This window comes from Mastigoproctus giganteus, chromosome 9 (assembly GCF_048544385.1).
Source record: "Mastigoproctus giganteus isolate SK-2022 chromosome 9, ASM4854438v1, whole genome shotgun sequence".
In the NCBI taxonomy this organism is placed as follows: Eukaryota; Metazoa; Arthropoda; class Arachnida; order Uropygi; family Thelyphonidae; genus Mastigoproctus; species Mastigoproctus giganteus.
In genome coordinates this window covers 29,555,086-29,575,031 of record NC_143583.1, presented here as the reverse complement: position 1 = coordinate 29,575,031, position 19,946 = coordinate 29,555,086, and positions in this window count along the sequence as shown.

Here is a 19,946-nt window from a genome sequence, read left to right as displayed (position 1 = left end):
AGTCAAAATAGGTATGAAATCTGTAACTAACCCTCGTAGCTTGAACGACGTAGAGGGGTTAAAACTGAATAAATAAAAAAAAATACTGTACTATAATGGAATTCATTGGTGTTGTGCAGTGGAAATTCCTTTACAGGGATTCCCATTTTCCCCAAAGATGAACTAAAAATTATGTTGGACTTAATCCGTACTTACAATAAAAGAAATCAATCTGTTACTTCACTTATAATGCAACTAAATATACTGCTTGTCCAATTGGTGTACTTGTTGAACCTTTCGCTCATTTTCCCAAACTGAAATGACTTCTTTTCGTTTGAAAATGCCTAACAGAAGCGAATTGATGTTAATATAAGGTAATTTTTTGTCCAAATTTTTAATCGATTAAACTGCGTTATACGAGAAGTTTTTGTTTGTACCGAACAGTTATCGGCAAACTAAATCGATAGATGTATAAAAGCATCCTTTGGGATTGAAATAATAGCCTTTGGATCTTCTTATTATATGTTTGCTAGAGAGGGATAGAAAGCAATTCCAGTTACGTGCTTTTTGTTTTTTTCTTTTGAGTAGGCGAGAAGTGTTGGAAAGTATTATTTCTGCTGTTGCTTGCTGTTTGCTGGAAAATAATGCGTATCCATGAGTTGTAGATGTGTTACATAGTAAATGACCACCTATCGTGCACCGAAGAACCATTCTCCATTTGTTAGTGGCAGATTACATGTTCGGAATGCTTTTGTGAAAGTATGAAATGGTTTGAAACTAGCAAAGAGAGAGAGAGAGAAAGATTCAATGTCCAATTTAATATAACATATTGAGTGAGAATCATGCTAAATGTGGATACTGAAATAATAATTCAATTATAATTTCAAATGAATGCTTCGTCTTTGGGTTCTAGGAAATCTGTAGTGATTCTGAATGATATTTTCATTTGATTAACATTAATCTTTTAAGAAGGTAATTACGATATTTTATTGGAAGAAAATTTCACCGACACAAATATCGAATACTCTAGGAAGAGATCTGTAAAGCCATTTAACAACCTGCAAGCACGTAAATGTGGTTTATAGCTTCTCCAGTGCAACCTTTGACTTACCCTATATCACATATTGGTCCCGTTTTAGTGCTGGGTGCAAAATAATATCCTGTATGTTGGTCTCAACACGGCAGTATAATGGCTCCTGTACAAGAGGCAGTCAATATTATGAATAACGTTATGGCAGTCAATATTATGAATAACGTTATATGCGCTTAAAATTCTAAAGTAATGATAAGATATCTGAAAACTTCATTGAACAGCAACAAATGCAAGTATCCATTGTATATAATATATAAGGTATATTCGGGTCAAACGGCACCTGGGGTTTCTCCCATCTCCGTGTATGCACATTGTATCGGAAACAGAACACTGTCAAGCCAGAGATTTAAGTGTGTGAGTCGTGGGTTGTGTAAGATGTTGTGCCCATTGTTCCTCTGGCTTATTGGCCGCCGGGCCCCTATTGGGAACCGACGTTGCCCATACCCCGCCACGTGGAGGCTAGCCAGGTATTACCAGTAAGTGATACTCTGGCATGTCCTGCCACATACCTTCCTGGGATTTCAGTGGCAAGGACCTATCCATTGTATATATGAATTCTAGATATTTTCTCAAAAATATAGAATTTTTTAGATCCAGTGAATATGGTACCAGGTATTCTTTGCTCGCAAGGTTGACGGTGGTGTCCCTATCTGGTAGAGTGGAAGCAAACGTAGTTATGCCATCCTCCGTGTTTGCGCAAATATACACAGGCAATTACACGCACTCTCTGCAAAGGCAAACCCCTAGTAACACGTGATGTGGATATTATTATAGCAGATTCAGGAACAAGCTATCAGTTAGTAATTATTGGGCAGGAAAGCTCATATATTAGGATAGCAATAACTTCTGAAACTTCATACCAGCATTATTAGTGCCCCCCTCTCCAATCATGACTCCCCTGCCACCGGACGATATATGAGAGCATGTGAAGCAATATGGGACAATTTCATCTTATAGGACTTTAATGTCCAATTATATCCGAGAAAACTGGTTTGTCACCTGGAGGAGAGCGCTATTATCGTGATATCGAGGCGAGTGCTATCTTGGGAGAGGAATTTCTACTCTTCAACTATTCCACAATTTCTTCAGGAACTTAGAAGTGCTCTTATAGACCTTTTGAGCATTACTACCACCTGTGATAGCTTCATCAGCAGTCTTCCGTGATAATTAATGGTTTCTACATGTGTCACTAGCTCGGAAAAATCTGGGTTCGAATCCCCACATGGACTGGATTTCTTAAAGGCTTCTCTTAAAGGCTATTGTTTGCTGATCTCAGGAGAAGGGAATAGGCTTAAAAACCCGTAACCTTTCCGGATTTTCATCACGTACAACATGTAAATGTGTCTATGAATACATATTTGTAAGACGTAATATATATGGCCTAATTTGCTGCAGTACTATATAAATAATATAACTAACGGCATGCAGCTATGCAGTCTAGCGAAGAGGAGGAGGACCATACTTCCTGTTGATTCCTCTCTCCTGTTATACAATTATTGTCATTTTACGTTTACCAATCTGTGATATTCGATAAAGATCATTTACTTGTGTGTGTGTGTGTGTGTGTGTGTGTGTGTGTGTGTGTGTGTGTGTGTGTGTGTGTGTGTGTGTGTGTGTGTGTGTGTGTGTGTGTGAAACATAATAAGTTTAGGGCCTTTCGCTGTGGTAATTTACATAAACGTTGTGCACTGAAGTATCATTTTTATATGCCGTACATTTAAAAACAGCAAATTAATTTTGCAAAAGGTATCATTACTACACTCACTGGCCAAAAAATTAGAAACCTTTTGCAATTGGGTCAACAGATAATTAAACGTACGGAATGCAAATATTAGTTTCCACATATGATTCCTTGGGCCCAGAAAAATGCTTTCCACAGTTTCTTAGTCGATTTTTCCTCTTTCCAATTTTCAGAATGGTGTTATTCTTGGAGCACGTGTAGCTGGGACCAAAGTTGAAAAAACAAAGAAAATCATCGGTGTGTGTGTCGAAAGCAACCATCTCAAACGTATAGAAAGGAGAAGTGAGCTCCAAAATGAAGAAATTCAGCAGAAAGTTGTTACTCCAAGTAGGAGACCGCGGGAATTTAAAGCGAATTTTGCGTCAGAATAGAAAATCCAATTTATAGAATAGAAGATCCATTTTCAGTTATCTACTCCAATTTGCAGTAGATAACTGAAAATTCAATTATGTTAAAGAAAGAAAGATCCAACCTAATTGTGCGGCGAGAGTTGAAGAATCTGGGATTTGGTAGTCATGTGCCTTTACGAAAGTCACTTCTTTCTATAAAAAATCGGAATATTCAACTAGATTGGTGCCACCAACGCCAAGACTGGACTGTGGAATAGTGGAAAAAGATCATGTTGTCTGAGGAGAAGTCTTGATTTTCACTTTTTTTTTTTTTTTTTTTTTTTTTTTGGACCAGTAGTAGGGTTAAAGTATGGCGTGGACCTCATGAAGCCATACGTACTGGAGGTGGTATCGTGGTATTGGTTTTGTTCTGTTGATATTATTGTATTACTTCCAGTGAATATCTCTCTATCAAATCGGACCAACTTCACTCAGCAATTCTTTATTCTTTCCAGACGCAACTGTAGACCGTCCAAAAACTATCTGAATGGTTATAGGAACATTCCCACGATTTCCACCATCTACCCTGGCCATCTAATTCTCCAGATCAGAATCCAATTGAGAATGTTCGGCTTTCTCAGTTCCTGCTAGCCACAAAACGTCAGCTGAAAAATATACTAATGGAACAATACTCAAAACTGGAGTTGGACTCCGCTAGACACCTGGTGGAATGTATGCTACGACGTGTAAGGAGAGTAATTCGGGCTAAGTATGATCCTAATAGATATTGAATAAAGGTTTCTATTTCTTTTTTTTTTACCAGTGAGTAGAATAGAAGATCCATTAGCATTAGTTGAGGCATACGATGTAAGAAAGCAAGCTTATGCAGCATCAGCCAAAAAAAAACCTTCCATTTCACCCATCCAAATGACTGCCTAGCTCAGCCTTAAATTTATTTAAGTTATCAACTTCCACAACAAGGGATGGAAGTCTATTCCAGCGATCAAGTACCTGCTGGCTAAAGGAAAATTTCCGCATATCTCTTCTACAACTATCTTTCCTCAATTTGAAAATATGCCCCCTTAGTTCGTAATATGAGCAAGAGGAAGAAACCCGTTCAAGGCCTTATACCCCTCAATCAGATCACAGGTATCTGGTCTCCAGGCGCTGCAATTTTCAGAAATTAAACCTTTCTTGGTAAGAGCACCCCTTTGTTCCCTTCACCAGTCTTGTTGCCGTTCTTTGTACTCGTTCTAGAAACTCTACATCCTTCCTAAAATGAAGCCTCTAGACCTGTACACGGTACTCAAGGTGTGGCTCTGACCATTGCCTTGTACAACGAGATAATCACCTCCTTGTCCCTGCTAGCAAAATTCCCATATATCATTGACAAGACTCCATGACTGCTCTGGCAGCCCGTCTGCACTGCTCAGCGAACTTCATATCTGACTGCACAACTACCCCCAGATCTTTTTCATTCTCCACTTCTCTGAGTGTAGTACCACACAGTTGGTACATTTCTCTTGGGTTAGTCTGCGTGGGTAGCACAGTGGTATCGTCACCGTCCTCCCCACACCGAGTGAAAAAGGCCCGGGTTCGAATCCCGTCGATGACGGGAGGAACTTTAGTGGTCTTTTTTTCACTCCGTGACTGAGTTAGTCGGTCTCAGGCGTAGATAGCAAGGTTTTTTTCCCTCAGAAACTGAGGTTTTTTTCGTCCAGCGAAACAGGCAAATCGACCAGAGAACACACGCAATTTACAGACACGAATACGGGTTAATGTACTCATTTACGGGTAACTCTAATATAGTAATTTGATTTTTTTTCTTGGGTTACTGCCACCCATATGCAGTACACTGTTCATTTGTCAATGTTAAACTTCAGTTGCCATTTCTCAGCCCATTGTCCAACTTATCTAGATCCTGTTGCCGTAGCATACTACGTATATCAGTCTTTACTGTCGTTAACGACCCTGCCGACCTTTGTATCATCTGCAAACTTGGGCATTAAGCCTGATATATCTTCATCAATATCATTGAAAAATATACAAAACAACAGTGGACCCAACACCGAACTTGGGGACCTCCACTAATAACGTTAGTCCACGAAGAGCAGTGTCCATTGATTATCACTCTCTGTCGTCTCCCACTCAACCATCCTTTTATTCATTGTAGCGATTTGCCCTTAATACTATACCGCTCCAATTTGTACATCATTCTTCCATGTGCAACAGTATCAAAAGCTTTCCTGAAATCCAGGTATATGATATCAAAATTATTTTTTGCCTCCCGTTCCTTTGTGACCACATCATAGTATCCAATCAAATTAGTCAGACAAGACTCCCTTTAACAAACCCATGCTGTGTCTTAACTATTACTGCAGTCTTGTCTAGTTAAGACACAGCATGGGTTTGTTAACGGGAGGTCTTGTCTGACAGTTGCTACATTTCTCTTGAGTTATTGTTATTGTACATCTATTGTGATATATTTCCAAACGAGTTGCCCAGTCTTGCACTCTTAATAAGTAACGCTTAAGTAGCTATTTGGGATGTGTTACTTATTCGAATGCGAATAAGTAACTCAATCTAGAATGCGGCATTCGTTGTTCCATACACTACGTCCAGTGGACATACTCCAAGCATATCGTGTCTGGAGTTGCGTTTGTTAGACGGTCAGTTTGTCTATTTGCTGGACGAAAAATTTTCGGGAACTCTGTGACAAAAGTCATAAGTCTGCTGTTGAGACGGGATTTAAGAACGGCGATGTTCACAATCTACTTGGGAATATTTTATTCCCGAGCAATATCACGCATGAATGCAGATATTTTTCCTCATGACATCCAATTATCAGTCGGCTAATGGGGGGAACCCTGGGGTCCACTTCTCAACAAATGAATTCAATTATCAGTCCCCATCTGAAAATCTGTTAGCTTTTTTCCATGTTCTTATCTTTCAGAGTACTTGTTTGAAATGAATTCCGAGCTAACCATTCATCAGTTTTATAGGCCTGGCTCTAGCTTACTAATGTACGTGTATATATATATATATATATATATATATATATATATATATATAATCCAATTAATCCAAAATTAAATAGAGATTAAAATAAATAAATAAGAAAAAATAGTGGAAAATATATATGTGGAATATACATATATATTAATAAATAGTATACACTAATAACACGCATACGTATATATAAACTAATATATACGTACGCACTGAATTGACTCTGCATTAGCAACACATGCTTAATATCTCCTCTGGCCGCTTTTTACCCATAATGGAGCCCGTTCACGTCTTGGCATGGGCTTCTCAATATGTTTCTGGGTATCCTGTGGTAGCGCTACCTGTGCGTTGCATCATGTATCCAATTAATGCCCGCACATTCTCAGCTGGATGTGTTAGGTTCCAAACATGCGATCATGTTTGGGACCTATACCCATTCTTTCTCGCAGACGCTCAAAAACTGATCTCTGGGTGTTAGAACCTCTCAAACATGCGATCATGTTTGGGAGGACGGAGAATTCATTTTTGTGTTTCTGAAACTAGTTAGCAACCTGCTGGGCCTTGTGGCATGGCACGTTGACTTGTCGACAGATGCTCGAGTTGTCTAGTTACGCTATCATCATGAAGGAGTGTGTACTTGGTTGGGGACGACAGAAAGGTAGGCTTTCCCATCGATCTGATGATTCGATGATCAGAGGACCTACGGCCACGAAAAAGTCGGTAAACCATAATACCCCTGCTTCCAGTTTACCAAACACCAAAGTGCATCCACGCGTCATGGCCTCGTGATCATTTTTCCAAATGAGGATACGCCAATCAGCATGGTGGAGCTAGAAACTGGATTCATCAGACCAGTTGAAAAATTTCCACATGATGGTGGTCCAGTGTTAGCGCTGACATGCCCATGCAATGCGTAGTTTCTTGCGTCTCGCAGTTAGTACGAGTACCCCTGACGGCTGTCGGCTAATACGAGCTAATATCAGTCTTGTTGTTCCTACGTTGTACTGGGTGGGTAGCTGAGCCACTGTGCTGTGTTACTGCTGTGTTACAACACCTACGACGGTGAGGACTCGACCATACTTGTGTTGTTCGACCGCTGTTGCGCCAGTCACGGTAGACCCGTGACACTATACACTGAGTGATCACTGAATTATAACCACCTGCCAAATACTTCGTAGATTCTCCTTTTGCCCTCAGTACACCAAATGTCCGACGTGGCATTGATTCAACAAGATGTTGGAAACGTTCGGGAGGTATGGCCAACCAAGTTACGTGTAATGCGGCTAGCAGTGCAGGTATGGAGGTGATTAGTGTATCCAGACGCCTGATATGCCTTTCCATAGTGTCCCACAAGTGCTCTATGGGATTAATATCAGTGGAGTTCGGAGGCCAATCGATATGCTGGAAGTCAGAACTGTGTTCTTCAAACCATTCCCTCACAACAAGTGCCCGATGGCTCGGCACATTGTCATCTTGGAAGACACCTTCGCCATTCGGGAAAAAAGTGTAATATAGCGGGGTGTACACAGTCAGCAAGCAGTTGACGATCGCGGAGACCACTGAGACGCTGTTCCACATGCACCAGGGGGTCCAAGTTCCTGCCAGTGAAACATGCCCTACACCATACAACTGCCTCCACCAGCCTGCACTTTTGATACCTTGCATGATGGATGAAGAGCCTCAATTTGTTGACGCCAAATCCGTAAACGGCCATCCACGATGTAAAGTAAATAACGTGACTCTTCCGACCAGCACACCTTCTTCCAGACTTCTAATGTCCAACTTGCATGCTCTTTGCACCAGGCGAGTCTTTTACGCCGATGAACCTTGGTTAGGAGAGGATGCCGTAGGGGTCGCCTGCTGGTATAGCCCATACGTGCGAGCGTGCGACGCATGGTAATGCCAGATATTGTTTCGGGTTGGCCCATGTTGTATTGGGTAGTCAACTCTTCAACAGCGCTGCGCCTGTACAAGTCGTCAGATCCGGCGTTCACCTCTAAAATCATCCTTTCGCTGAACTTTGCAGTTTTGCCATCGGATCGTTTGACCATTTTGACGCCAGTCCTGGTACACTTTCACAACAGCGGTTCTCGAACACCCCACCAGTTCAGCCGTTTAGGAAATCGAGGCACCAGATTGTCGAGCTCCCACAATCCTTCCTTTTACCCATCACGCTCGGAATTTTACTACATACTGAACCACTGACACCTTGTCTATGCTACGTAGTGACTAATTGCGCACTCTCGTACCTCACGTGATCAACGGGTCTCATTCAGTTTTCATAGGGGTGATCATGATCATAATTCAGTGATCATTCAGTGTAGAACGGGAGCACTTAACTACGTTGGCTGTTGTCGAGAAACTGGCACCTGCACGTCTTGCTCCCCACAATCATTTCCCGTTTGAGTTCGAAAATATCTAACCGTCGACACCCATTCTTCCTCGCAGACTCTCAAAAACTGATCTCCGCGTGTTCGAACCACAATCTTATATCAGCCCTACCGACTTTGAGTCGTCACAAGAGTCACAGACCAGTCCATTCCTACAAGGAGGTATTGCTAATGCAAAGTAAACTCAGTGTGAGTGGCAGTCTGCTGACACGTGATGAGAGAAGTAGTCAAGTAATTAGAATTAAACTAGAATTAGAAATAGACAGCATTTGAGAAGAGGACACAGATAATGTACGAGGTGTGGCAATAAAGTTCTAGGATTGCTGTTGCGGTCATATTCAGTGAGTTTGAAAGTAAACGGAAACGGCATGTAGTTCAAACTTCTTCCAACAGGTGGTGGTACATAGATTGTCCAGCAGACTGATACGTTTGAAATAACAACCAATTTTGTTATTAGCGTGAACGTTCCGTGTCATGATTTTGCAATGAAGCAACTAACAGATATAAAATTTTGCTTTGAATTGGGAAAATCTGCAACAGACACGTGTGAAATGTTAAAAACAGTTTATGGTGATGAAACGTTAAGTTGTACCAATGTGTTTGAATGGTATTAGCGGTTCAAAGACGGACGTGACAATGTTCGCGATGACCCAAGAAGTGGACTTTCATCAACCTCTTAAAATGAGGACAGAGTTTAAAAGTTAGATAGATAGATAATCTTTATTACCCTTCACGGCCATAAAGCCAGGGGCTTACAGTTTCCCAAACTTCAGTGTGGCAAGAGATCGTCGTTTGACTCTCAAAATAATGGCTGGTGAGTTGGATATGAATAAGGAAACGATTAGTGAAATTCTGCATGAGAATTTAGGGAAAAGACAGGTTCTGTGCAAAATCTGTGCCGCACAGTCTCATGGATGAGCAGAAGCAGTGAAGAGTGTGTCATCATCATGCGAAGACTTCTTCACCAAGGCCCAAAACGTTTCGTTTACCAAACTCTAGGATCAATACTACGTTGATCATGTTCGACAAACAGGGTGTGAGTAATAAGGAATTTGTATCTGTAGGGGAGAAAGTCAATTCCGTGTTCTACATACAATACTTTTAAGACAATTGAAGTGCATTTCGCGGGTAAGGTCGCAGTTTCGAGAGAAAGACAGATTATTCTTTTTGTACGACAATGCCTCCACCCATTCTCTGCTTTTGTGAAGACATTTCTGACAAAACATGTTCAGATCAACTATCCACCCTACCCTTCCGATCTAGCACCAGCAGACTTCTTCCTCTTTCGTAAGGCGAAGGAGTTGCTTCTGTAAGTTTGAAGTTGGACAGTTAAAAGGATGTTGACTGGTTGTGGCAGATGTTTGGACTACTTTGGTAGAAAGAGGGAGAATTATAGAAGCCAATTCAGAAGAACAGTACCCATGGAAGTATCTATAGAAAAGAGTTTTGTTTCTCCTGCACATATATATATATATACAGGGTGATTCACTACCAGTACGACAAACTTGCAGGAGGTGTACGGGGCACAAAGACGAATCGGAATCACATAGCATTGCAGGGTCCGAAATGCCTTCGTCATGCGGTAGAGGACGTTGAACGGAGGTCGCGTGAACAGCGATTCCGCTGGAAGTCAGCATTTGCGAACCGTTTCTGTTGAAGAAACCAAGTAGCAAAAGTCCGGAGTGGATAATCCGCAGGCTCCAATGATTGGACGCGTTGCAGATGGTATGAACTCATTTGGTTTGTTGACAGTATCCTCCATACAGTGGATTGGGAAATACCCAGTCGTTGGCCTATCGCTCGAGTACTCGTACTCGGATTGCCTTCTGCAAGACGTAGGACATTCTCCTCATTGTCTGGCGTCCTCGTCGTTCGCTCTCGATTCATGGTACCTCTCGTGAAACAACCAGTCTCACGTAACCTTCTGTGCACACGTGCGAAAATCATATGATGAGGAGCACGCCTGTGCGGGAAACGTTCCTGATACAAGCGCAAAGCTGCGCGCCCGTTACAGTTTGCATCTCCATACGCGAGGTGCATATCGACCAGTTCAACGTTTAAATACTCGTCCATCCTACTGCCTCGGGAACCGGTTCGCAAATGCTGACTTCCAGCGGGATCGCTGTTCACGCGACCTCCCGTTCAACGCCCTCTACCACATGACGAAGGCATTTCGGACCCTGCAATGATATGTGATTCCGATTCGTCTTTGTGCCCCCTACACAAAGGAGACCGGCAGAATTACTTAACAAGTACAGGTCACTGTTGAACAAAAGCCGTGAATTAGGGTTGAATTTGAAAGTGTCTGCAATTCTGGCCAGACACGATAGGAGGGAGTATATGATGAGAGCCTTGTCGATCAATTCGGCCCTGGAAAGATTGTGCAAGGCTCAAGGGGTAGACTTTTTTTCAGCCTGGACTGTACTTGTTAACAGGAGAGATTGCTTCTACAGGGATGGGATACACTTAAATAGAAAGGGTGCAAGAATATTTGCTGATGCTATCGAGGCAGTGTTAGGTGGGTCGGAAAACTGCTAGCTTGGGGGGAGACAAAGACCAATAGATTGACAGTAGCCACTGGCAGAGGTGAAAGAGATTCTTGCACTGCTTCTATTAGAATGAGCAGAAGCCTGAAAAACAAGATGCATGATATTTCAGAGACTGCTGGGAGTCATTGCGGTACAAGTAAACACATGGGTTGTGTTAGGGTAGCTAAGAATAGAAACAGGTGCAGGTATACTTGTGTGTACACCAATGCTAGGAGTTTAGTAAATAAATTTGATGAATTTGAGGTATTGCTCAAAACATCAAAGGCAGATATTGTTGGGATATCAGAGACGTGGTGTCACACAGATATAAGGGATGCAGAACTGGAATTTGGGGAGTACAACGTCTACAGAAAGGATAGACAGGATAGGAAGGGGGGAGGGGTTATGCTATTAGTTAGGAAACACATAAAAACCAAGGAAGTGAAGCCAGTCGACATCGCTGGACAGTGCAGTGTTGAGTCAGTTTGGTGTGACATAAGCATTGGGAGATCAAAATTGAGAGTAGGAGTGTGCTATAGGCCTAATGACTCTGATGAGTATAATAAGAAACTGTACAGGGAAATAGAGTGGGCCAGTAAATCAGAGAGTCTTATAATGGGAGATTTTAATTTCCCAGATATTGACTGGAATTTGGGGGCTGGTTACTCACACACTAGCAGGGCTTTTGTGGATTTATTGGATGATTGTTTTCTACATCAGCATGTTCGGGAGGCAACTAGAGGGAGTAATACTCTTGATTTGATTATCAGCAGTGATTCTTCATGCATTAAGAATCTGCAGGTAAATGAACCACTAGGTGGCAGTGATCACAGTGTGCTGAAGTGGGGTAGTTACTATCATTAGGGGTAGTTACCATTAGGGGTAAAGGGAAGGGTTATTGCTTCCGTAAAGGCGACTACGATGGACTGAGACAGTATTTAAATTCTATACAGTGGGACCAACTGATGATGTTACCAACAGCAAATTCAAAATGGGAAGCATTCAAAGAATTTATCTCGGAAGCTACTAGGCTTTACATACCAACTAAGAAATATTGTTCAAGGTTTAGGCCAAAATGGATGTCAGATGAACTAATGAGGCATATGGCAGAGAAGAAAAACGCATGGGATACTTACAAATTAACACATGACACAGAAGCCTATGATAGATACAAGTTGATATGCAACCAAGTTACAAAGGAGGTTAGGCAGGCGAAGGCAGATTACGAGAAATCCTTGGCAAGGGATGCAAAGAAAAACAGCAAAGAGTTCTTTACTTATGTAAACTCTAGAAGGAAGGGATGAATCAGATTGGTCCACTTGATATTGATGGGTCAACTGTTGATGATCCTGCTCAGGTAGCTAACAAACTAAATGAATATTTTGCATCGACATTCACACATGAGGAGTTATTCAGCGAGGGGAATGCCAGAGGTGTATTCAACTCTAGCAGTAAGCTACAGAATCTTGAAATAACTGGGAGTAAAGTGGAGGAGAAATTGTTGAAGATAAACACAAGAAAGGCACCCGGGGTGGATGGGATCTATCCAGTTATATTAAAGGAGGCAGCAAAGGAAGTAAGCAAACCCTTAGCCATAATTATGAGAGCTTCCTTGGACTCAGGGGAGGTACCCATAGACTGGAAATGTGCAAATGTGACCCCAATTCACAAAGGAGGATCAAAGGCTGACACAAGTAATTATAGACCTGTGAGCTTAACTTCTGTTCCAGGAAAATTAATGGAGGCACTGGTTAAAGAAGCACTGCAGGATCATTTAGACAAGAATTTTAGATCGGACACAGCATGGTTTTGTTAAGGGGAAGTCTTGCCTGACCAATTTGATTGGATACTTTGATGCAGTCACAAAAGAACTGGATGCAGGGAATAGCTTTGATATTATATACTTGGATCTTAGAAAGGCTTTTGATACTGTTGCACATGGAAGACTGCTACACAAATTGGAGAAGTGTGACATTGCAGGCAAATTGCTGCTATGGATAAAGGGGTAGTTGAGGGGGAGAAGACAGAGAGTGGTAATCAATGGACACTGCTCATCGTGGACTAATGTTATTAGTGGAGTCCCTCAGGTCTCAGTGTTGGGTCCATTATTGTTTTCTGTATTTATAAATGATATTGATGATGGTATATCAAGCTTAATGTCCAAGTTTGCAGACGATACAAAGGTTGGCAGGGTTGTCAAGGACACTACTGACACTATGCTGCTGCAACAGGATCTGGAAAGGTTGAGCAGATGGGCTGAGAGGTGGCAAATGAAGTTTAACATTGACAAATGTAAAGTACTACACATGGGAAACAGCAACCCCAGAGCAACGTATCAACTCTGTGGTACTATACTGACAGTGGTAGAGAATGAAAGGGACTTGGGGGTGGTTGTGCAGGCAGATATGAAGTTCTCTGAGCAGTGCAGACGGGCTGCAAGAGTAGCTCATGGAGTATTGTCAATGATATACAGGAATTTTTCCAGCAGGGATAAAGAGGTGATTATTCCCTTGTATAAGGCAATGGTCAGGCCACACCTAGAGTACTGTATACAATTCTGGAGGCCTCATTTCAAGAAGGATGTAGAGCTGCTGGAACGAGTACAGAGAAGGGCAACAAGATTAGTGAATGGAACAAAGGGGTGCTCTTACGAAGAAAGGCTTAAGTTTTGCAAATTACAGTGTCTGGAGACTAGGCACCAGCGAGGTGATCTGTTAGAGGTGTATAAAGCCTTGAATGGTTTGAGCATGCTCAATGCTGATGGGATTCTTCCTCTAGCTCAGAATAATCACCTGAGAGGGCATAAATTCAAATTGAGGAAAGATAGATGTAGGATAGACGTGCGGAAATTTGCCTTTAGCCAGCGGGTGGTTGGTTGGTGGAACAGACTTCCATCCCTTGTCGTGGAGGTTGATAGCATAAATAAGTTTAAGGCTCAGCTGGACAGGTATTTTGAACGAACAGAGGGGTGAAGTGGAAGTGGGTTTTTTTTTTTTTTTTTGGCTGATGCTGCATAAGCTTGCTTTCTTGCATCAAATGTCTCTACTAATGCTAATGCTACACCTCCTGCAAGTTTGTCGCACTGATAGTGAGTCACCCAATATATATATATATATATATATATATATATATATATATATATATGCAGGAGAAACAAAACTGAGACAGCTTTGATAACAGATTTCATTCACTGGCATTTTTTTTTTTTTTTTTTTTTTTTTTACTTTTTATTTCTTAATTATCATTTAATTATGGCCACCAAGTCTTATAGCAGTCTTATCTTTTAAAGAAATGGCTAATCCAATTAACCTTTAATCTCTTTTTGAAAGCAATGCAATACCAGGAAATTACATTGAAAAGACAAGCTTGTTCTACTGTGGGACCAGCTGTACTACTGTGGGACTAGCGCATTCTGCCCAAGGCAGAATACGTTAGTCCCACAGGAACTAGTAGATGTTAATGACTATTGTCAGGGAAACGGGGAACATGCTTTGTAAAAAAGATAGGTGGAACAGGACCAGGGTATGTCTGCCAGGGGCAAAGGTTGATGACGTTGTAGAGCGGATATCATCTTTTAAGGGCACAAAAGGTGATGTAGTTGTATATGTTGGCACTAATGATATTAAGAGTAGGAGACCGGCAGAATTATTTAACAAGTACAAGTCACTGTTGAAAAAAAGCCGTGAATTAGGGTTGAATTTGAAAGTGTCTGCAATTCTGCCCAGACACGATAGGAGGCAGTATATAATGAGAGCCTTGTCGATCAATTCGGCCCTGGAAAGATTGTGCAAGGCTCGACGGGTAGAATTTTTTCAGCCTGGTCTGTACTTGTTAACAGAAGGGATGGGATACACTTAAATAGAAAGGGTGCAAGAATATTTGCTGATGCTATCGAGGCAGTGTTAGGTGGGTTGGAAAACTGCTAGCTTCGGGGGATGCAAGGACTAATAGATTAACAGTAGCCACTGGCAGAGGTGAAAGTGATTCTTGCACTGCTTCTCTTGGAATGAGCAGAAGCCTGGAAAACAAGATGCAGGATATTTCAGAGACTGCTGGGAGTCATTGCGGTACAAGTAAACACATGGGTTGTGTTGGGGTAGCTAAGAAAAAGAACAGGTGCATGTATACTTGCACCTGTTCTTGCACCAATGCTAGGAGTTTAGTAAATAAATTTGATGAATTTGAGGTATTGCTCAAAACATCAAAGGCAGATATTGTTGGGATTTCAGAGACGTGGTGTCACACAGATATAAGGAATGCAGAACTGGAATTTGGAGAGTACAATGTCTACAGAAAGGATAGACAGGATAGGAAGGGAGGATGGGTTATGCTATTAGTTAAGAAACACAAAATCCAAGGAAGTGAAGCCAGTCGACATCGCTGGACAGTGCAGTGTCGAGTCAGTTTGGTGTGACATAAGCATTAGGAGATCAAAATTGAGAGTAGGAGTGTGCTATAGGCCTAATGACTCTGATGAGTATAATAAGAAACTGTACAGGAAAATAGATTGGGCCAGTAAATCAAAGAGTCTTATAATAGGGGATTTTAATTTCCCAGATATTGACTGGAATTTGTGGATTGGTCATTCACACTAGCAAGGCTTTTGGGGATTTATTGGATAATTGTTTTCTACATCAGCATGTTCGAGAGACAACTAGAGGGAATAATACTCTTGATTTGATTATCAGTAGTGATTCTTCATACATTAAGAATCTGCAGATAGAGGAACCATTAGGTGGCAGTGATCACAGTGTGCTTTCGTAAGGCGAAATCTGCCCTCAAAGGAAAGAGATTTCAGGACGTTGAGGACATAAAGAAATACTTAACCGGAACACTGAACTCATTGGATGCCTTCGCTGACTGTTTTCAGAAACTTTTAGAACTGTAATAAGCGCATTCAATCGAGTGGTGATTAATATGAATAAAAATAAAACAATTTTTGAGTTCCTTCACATCGTGTTCTTTTTATTATTGTACCAGTGCGGGAACTTTAGTGCCCCACCTCGTAATTACAGGATTTGAAATGCATTCTGTGAAGCGTCATGCTTTATGGGGATGAGACACTAAAGAAGGAAGATATTATAACTGATGCTCTTGAGATGTGAGTCTGGAAGGAGCCTTGAAAAGGTGCAGTGGACAGATAGGGTTAAAAATGAGGTAGTTTGCGCAGGGTGGGAGAACATCGAAGTACGATAGATGCTTATAAAGAAAAGGAAGAAAAAACTGGGTTGTAAATCTTAAGGAGAGAGAGTTAAGAGGTGTAATTGAAGGGAAAGTTGACGAGTAAGAGACTGAGAGAAGGAAAGAGAATTGTGATGATGGAGGCTGAGGTGTCGTAGCGGATAGCTTGAAGAGAGGATTTAGAGACATCAGATTTCAATATTAAGATAAATATTGGCAAACGCTTAGTAATGTTGTTAATCATTGATAACATATATATTAAGAAATTCTTAACAATACAGCGTCAGGAAAAATCTGAGATGGATAAAGTCTAGTTAATAGAAGAAATTTGTTTCGTAAAGGATGAAATTTGAACGGAGGTGGGAGAGTTTTTGGTAATCATTAGGGGCCTTAAGGGTTCAGGAAAACTGCTAATTCGGGGAGGGAGTTATTGGAATGACGCAGGTTGTTGACATAAACCGAAATCACGCTTGCATCCTCCGTGTGAGTACCTGTGTCCAACCTGTAATTGCTTTATGCACAAAGAAACTTGGTGCTTATATGGTAATAAGCACCAAGTGGAGTCGACATTTTAAACTTTTAACACTTCAGCAAATTGTCGATATTAAATTCATGACTGGGTTGGTAATGAAACGAGACAGTACACATTTTTTGTTAAGGAAGAAGAATTTTAATTATCCGTCTAGACCACTGCCAAGATTTCCAATTATGTAATTCACTGAAATACAGATGCCAGTTATTTGCATTGTAAGCTTTTAGCTATATTGCTGAATTTATAAACATTTCTTTTTTTTACTTTAAGTAAAAATTTAAAAAAAGAGTTGCGCTTTGAACTTCTATCAAATTTAGAGTTGGATGTTGTATTGATTCACCATATTCATTAATAATATACAAGCCAAATAAGTTGACGTAGTCGAAGAAATTCAGTATAATACATTGCAGATCAGAGGTATCCACCATGATAAATAGTTTGGTGAACACTTTGAATCACTTATAAATTATACTTTGTAATTAAAGATTTATTGGTAAAGTGCATTTATCGTTTGGGCACATTTTTGATGAAAACTTAAAAAGTATTTCTGGATTGGATACATTGCTAGGGTGAGCTAGAACGCCAGTAATGGGCTCAAAAATTCGGATCCATGCGTAACTCTCCACTTTACTTTGAATGTAAGAGGAAGTCGATGGATTAAAAATTGCTAGGTCACTCTCCTGTAGAGATTTAGTACTACTGTAGAGATCGGGAGTGTTCAAAGAGGTCAAAATTTTATTTTAGAACTAGAAATAACTCTCGACCTGCGTAAAACAGGAGGTCACGATGTTTGGTTGCACTGGCTTCTATTGGGGTTCGATTATATAAAATTTCCTTTTGTATATTGATAGTAAGTTAAAATGGTCACAGGTGTAAAATATGACCTTCCTTCATAACCTGACACACATTCCACAAGTTTACCCTAGTCTGCATTTGCAACAGAAATAGCAGTTCTGTTAATGCCATTGTTGATAATAATGACCTTTATATCGGATTATTTCTGTGTAGTTCCACAGAAAGAATCGATTGAGGTAGTAAATTAGGTAATTGCTGGTGTGCCTCTCACCTGTCTGGCCCTTACAGGTAGCATATAAGCGCAGTGTTCCCCACACCTGGTGGATAAGACCTGCGTTCGAATCCTGTCAATGAGAGGAGGGAATTTTTATGAGCTTTGCTCGCAACATGCCTGAGTTAGTCGAGGAGTTACTTTTTATTCAGTCAGTAGGATTTCTTCTTTACCAATTCTCCTTGTGCGAATCAATTACGAAATGATACGTTTAAACAAGATTGCATCATTTAAAATAATTTAAAACTCATATATTCCTCATTATTGACACACGGGCAGTCCAACACCCCAGGATCACAGTGGTGAACCCCAACCCGACCCCAGAAATATCAAACCCCCCATGAAACCTTTAGTGAAGGAAGACATTTTGTGAAAAAACACAAATTTGAAATACGGATTAAATACTATTAAAATAAGATAAAAGTACGATAAAACAATGAATTTAAAGGGGGGAATTTTAATGGATTTTAAACTGTGATCCTGGGTTGTTGGACTGCCCGTGTGTCAATAGTGAGGAACACATTATGAGTTTTAAATTATATAATCTTGTTTTAATGTATCATTTCTTAATTTATTTGTATAAAGAGAATTGGTAAAGAAGAAATCCAGCTGACTGAATAAAAGGTAACTCCTTGTTTATTTATAAAAAAAATAAAAAACAGACATAATAAATAAAGCGCAGTATGGCCTAAGTCGTCGATGCGCTTAAAGCCTTTAAACAACAACAACAATAACAACCAACCAACCAACATTTGTGAGGAGTTTGGGAAATGCCCTATCCTGCCAAAAGGTGATTGGGTGATGTTTTCCAGCAGTATGTAGTAGCGGAACTGACAGCTCACTCCCGTTGATTTTGCCATTTCACGAGGGCAGTCTGGAATTTCACGAGGACAGTCTAAACCTCCCAAGCACTTCCTAATTCATTTCACAAATATACGTGGTCTCAATTCTAATTTCAACGATGTCCATTTCCACTTGCAGTCTGCCAAACCCCATGTACTTTTTCTGAAAGAATCTCAGTTATCGGTTGATTCAACTACTGCTCATCTCAGATGCCCAAATTATTCGCTGTATGATTCCTTTCGCCTCAAAGGTGGTAATTGTGCATATGTCTGTTCCGACATTCCCTGTCAGAGAATTAGTAATTTGGAATCTCCTGTCTTTGATCTTCTCTGGCTTAAAATCTCTCTACCTCATTGTGTCAAATTCATATGTTGTCTCTACCGTTCTCCCAACTCCACTAATCACTTGGAGCTCTTTGACTTCCTCTCTTTGCAACTTGACTTTCTCCAGTCCAACTTTACTAACAGTGAGGTAATTTTCCTTGGTGATTTTAATGTTCACAACTCCACCTGGCTTCCGTTTTCTAGTCACACCGACCCAGCAGGTCGAGATGCTGAGGCTTTTGCAATTACTAATGACCTAGCACAGATTGTTCATTTACCTACAAGAATCCGGACAATCCTAATCATACAGCCAATACGCTTGATCTTTTTCTTACAAACAACCCTTCTAAGTACACGGTCGAAGTGAGAGGTCCTTTAGGCACTTCAGATCACAACTTGGTGATTGTCTCTTCTCTAATGGAACCTTTATCTCATGGCTATTCGCAACCTCGTGTTGTTAGGCATTACAAGAATGCAAAATGGGATGACCTGCGAGACTTCTTTTCTTCTTTTCCTTGGTCGGATTACTGTTTCAAAACTTCTGATGTCAACGTTTGTTCAGATCGTGTCAGTGAAATTATTCTTGCAGGAATGGAATCCTTTATCCCACACTCCACTTTAAAATCTCGTCCTTTATCTAAACCTTGGTTTTCCAATAAATGTGCTAAGGCTGTTCAAGAGAAGAATGTTGCATATCGTAATTGGCTTGTTTCAAATTCTTCAGTTTCATTTTCTGCCTACACCAAAGCTCCCAACAATTGTAAAGCAGTTATTAATCAGTCCAAACTAGAGTTTGAACAGGCTAAGAGTAGAAAACTTGCTTCTTGCCCTAATGGTAGCCGAGCATTCTGGTCTCTTGCCAAAGCTATTGGCCGCAACTTTTGCCCATCTCTGCTTCCACATCTGTCCAAACCAGATGGTTCTGTTGTCAC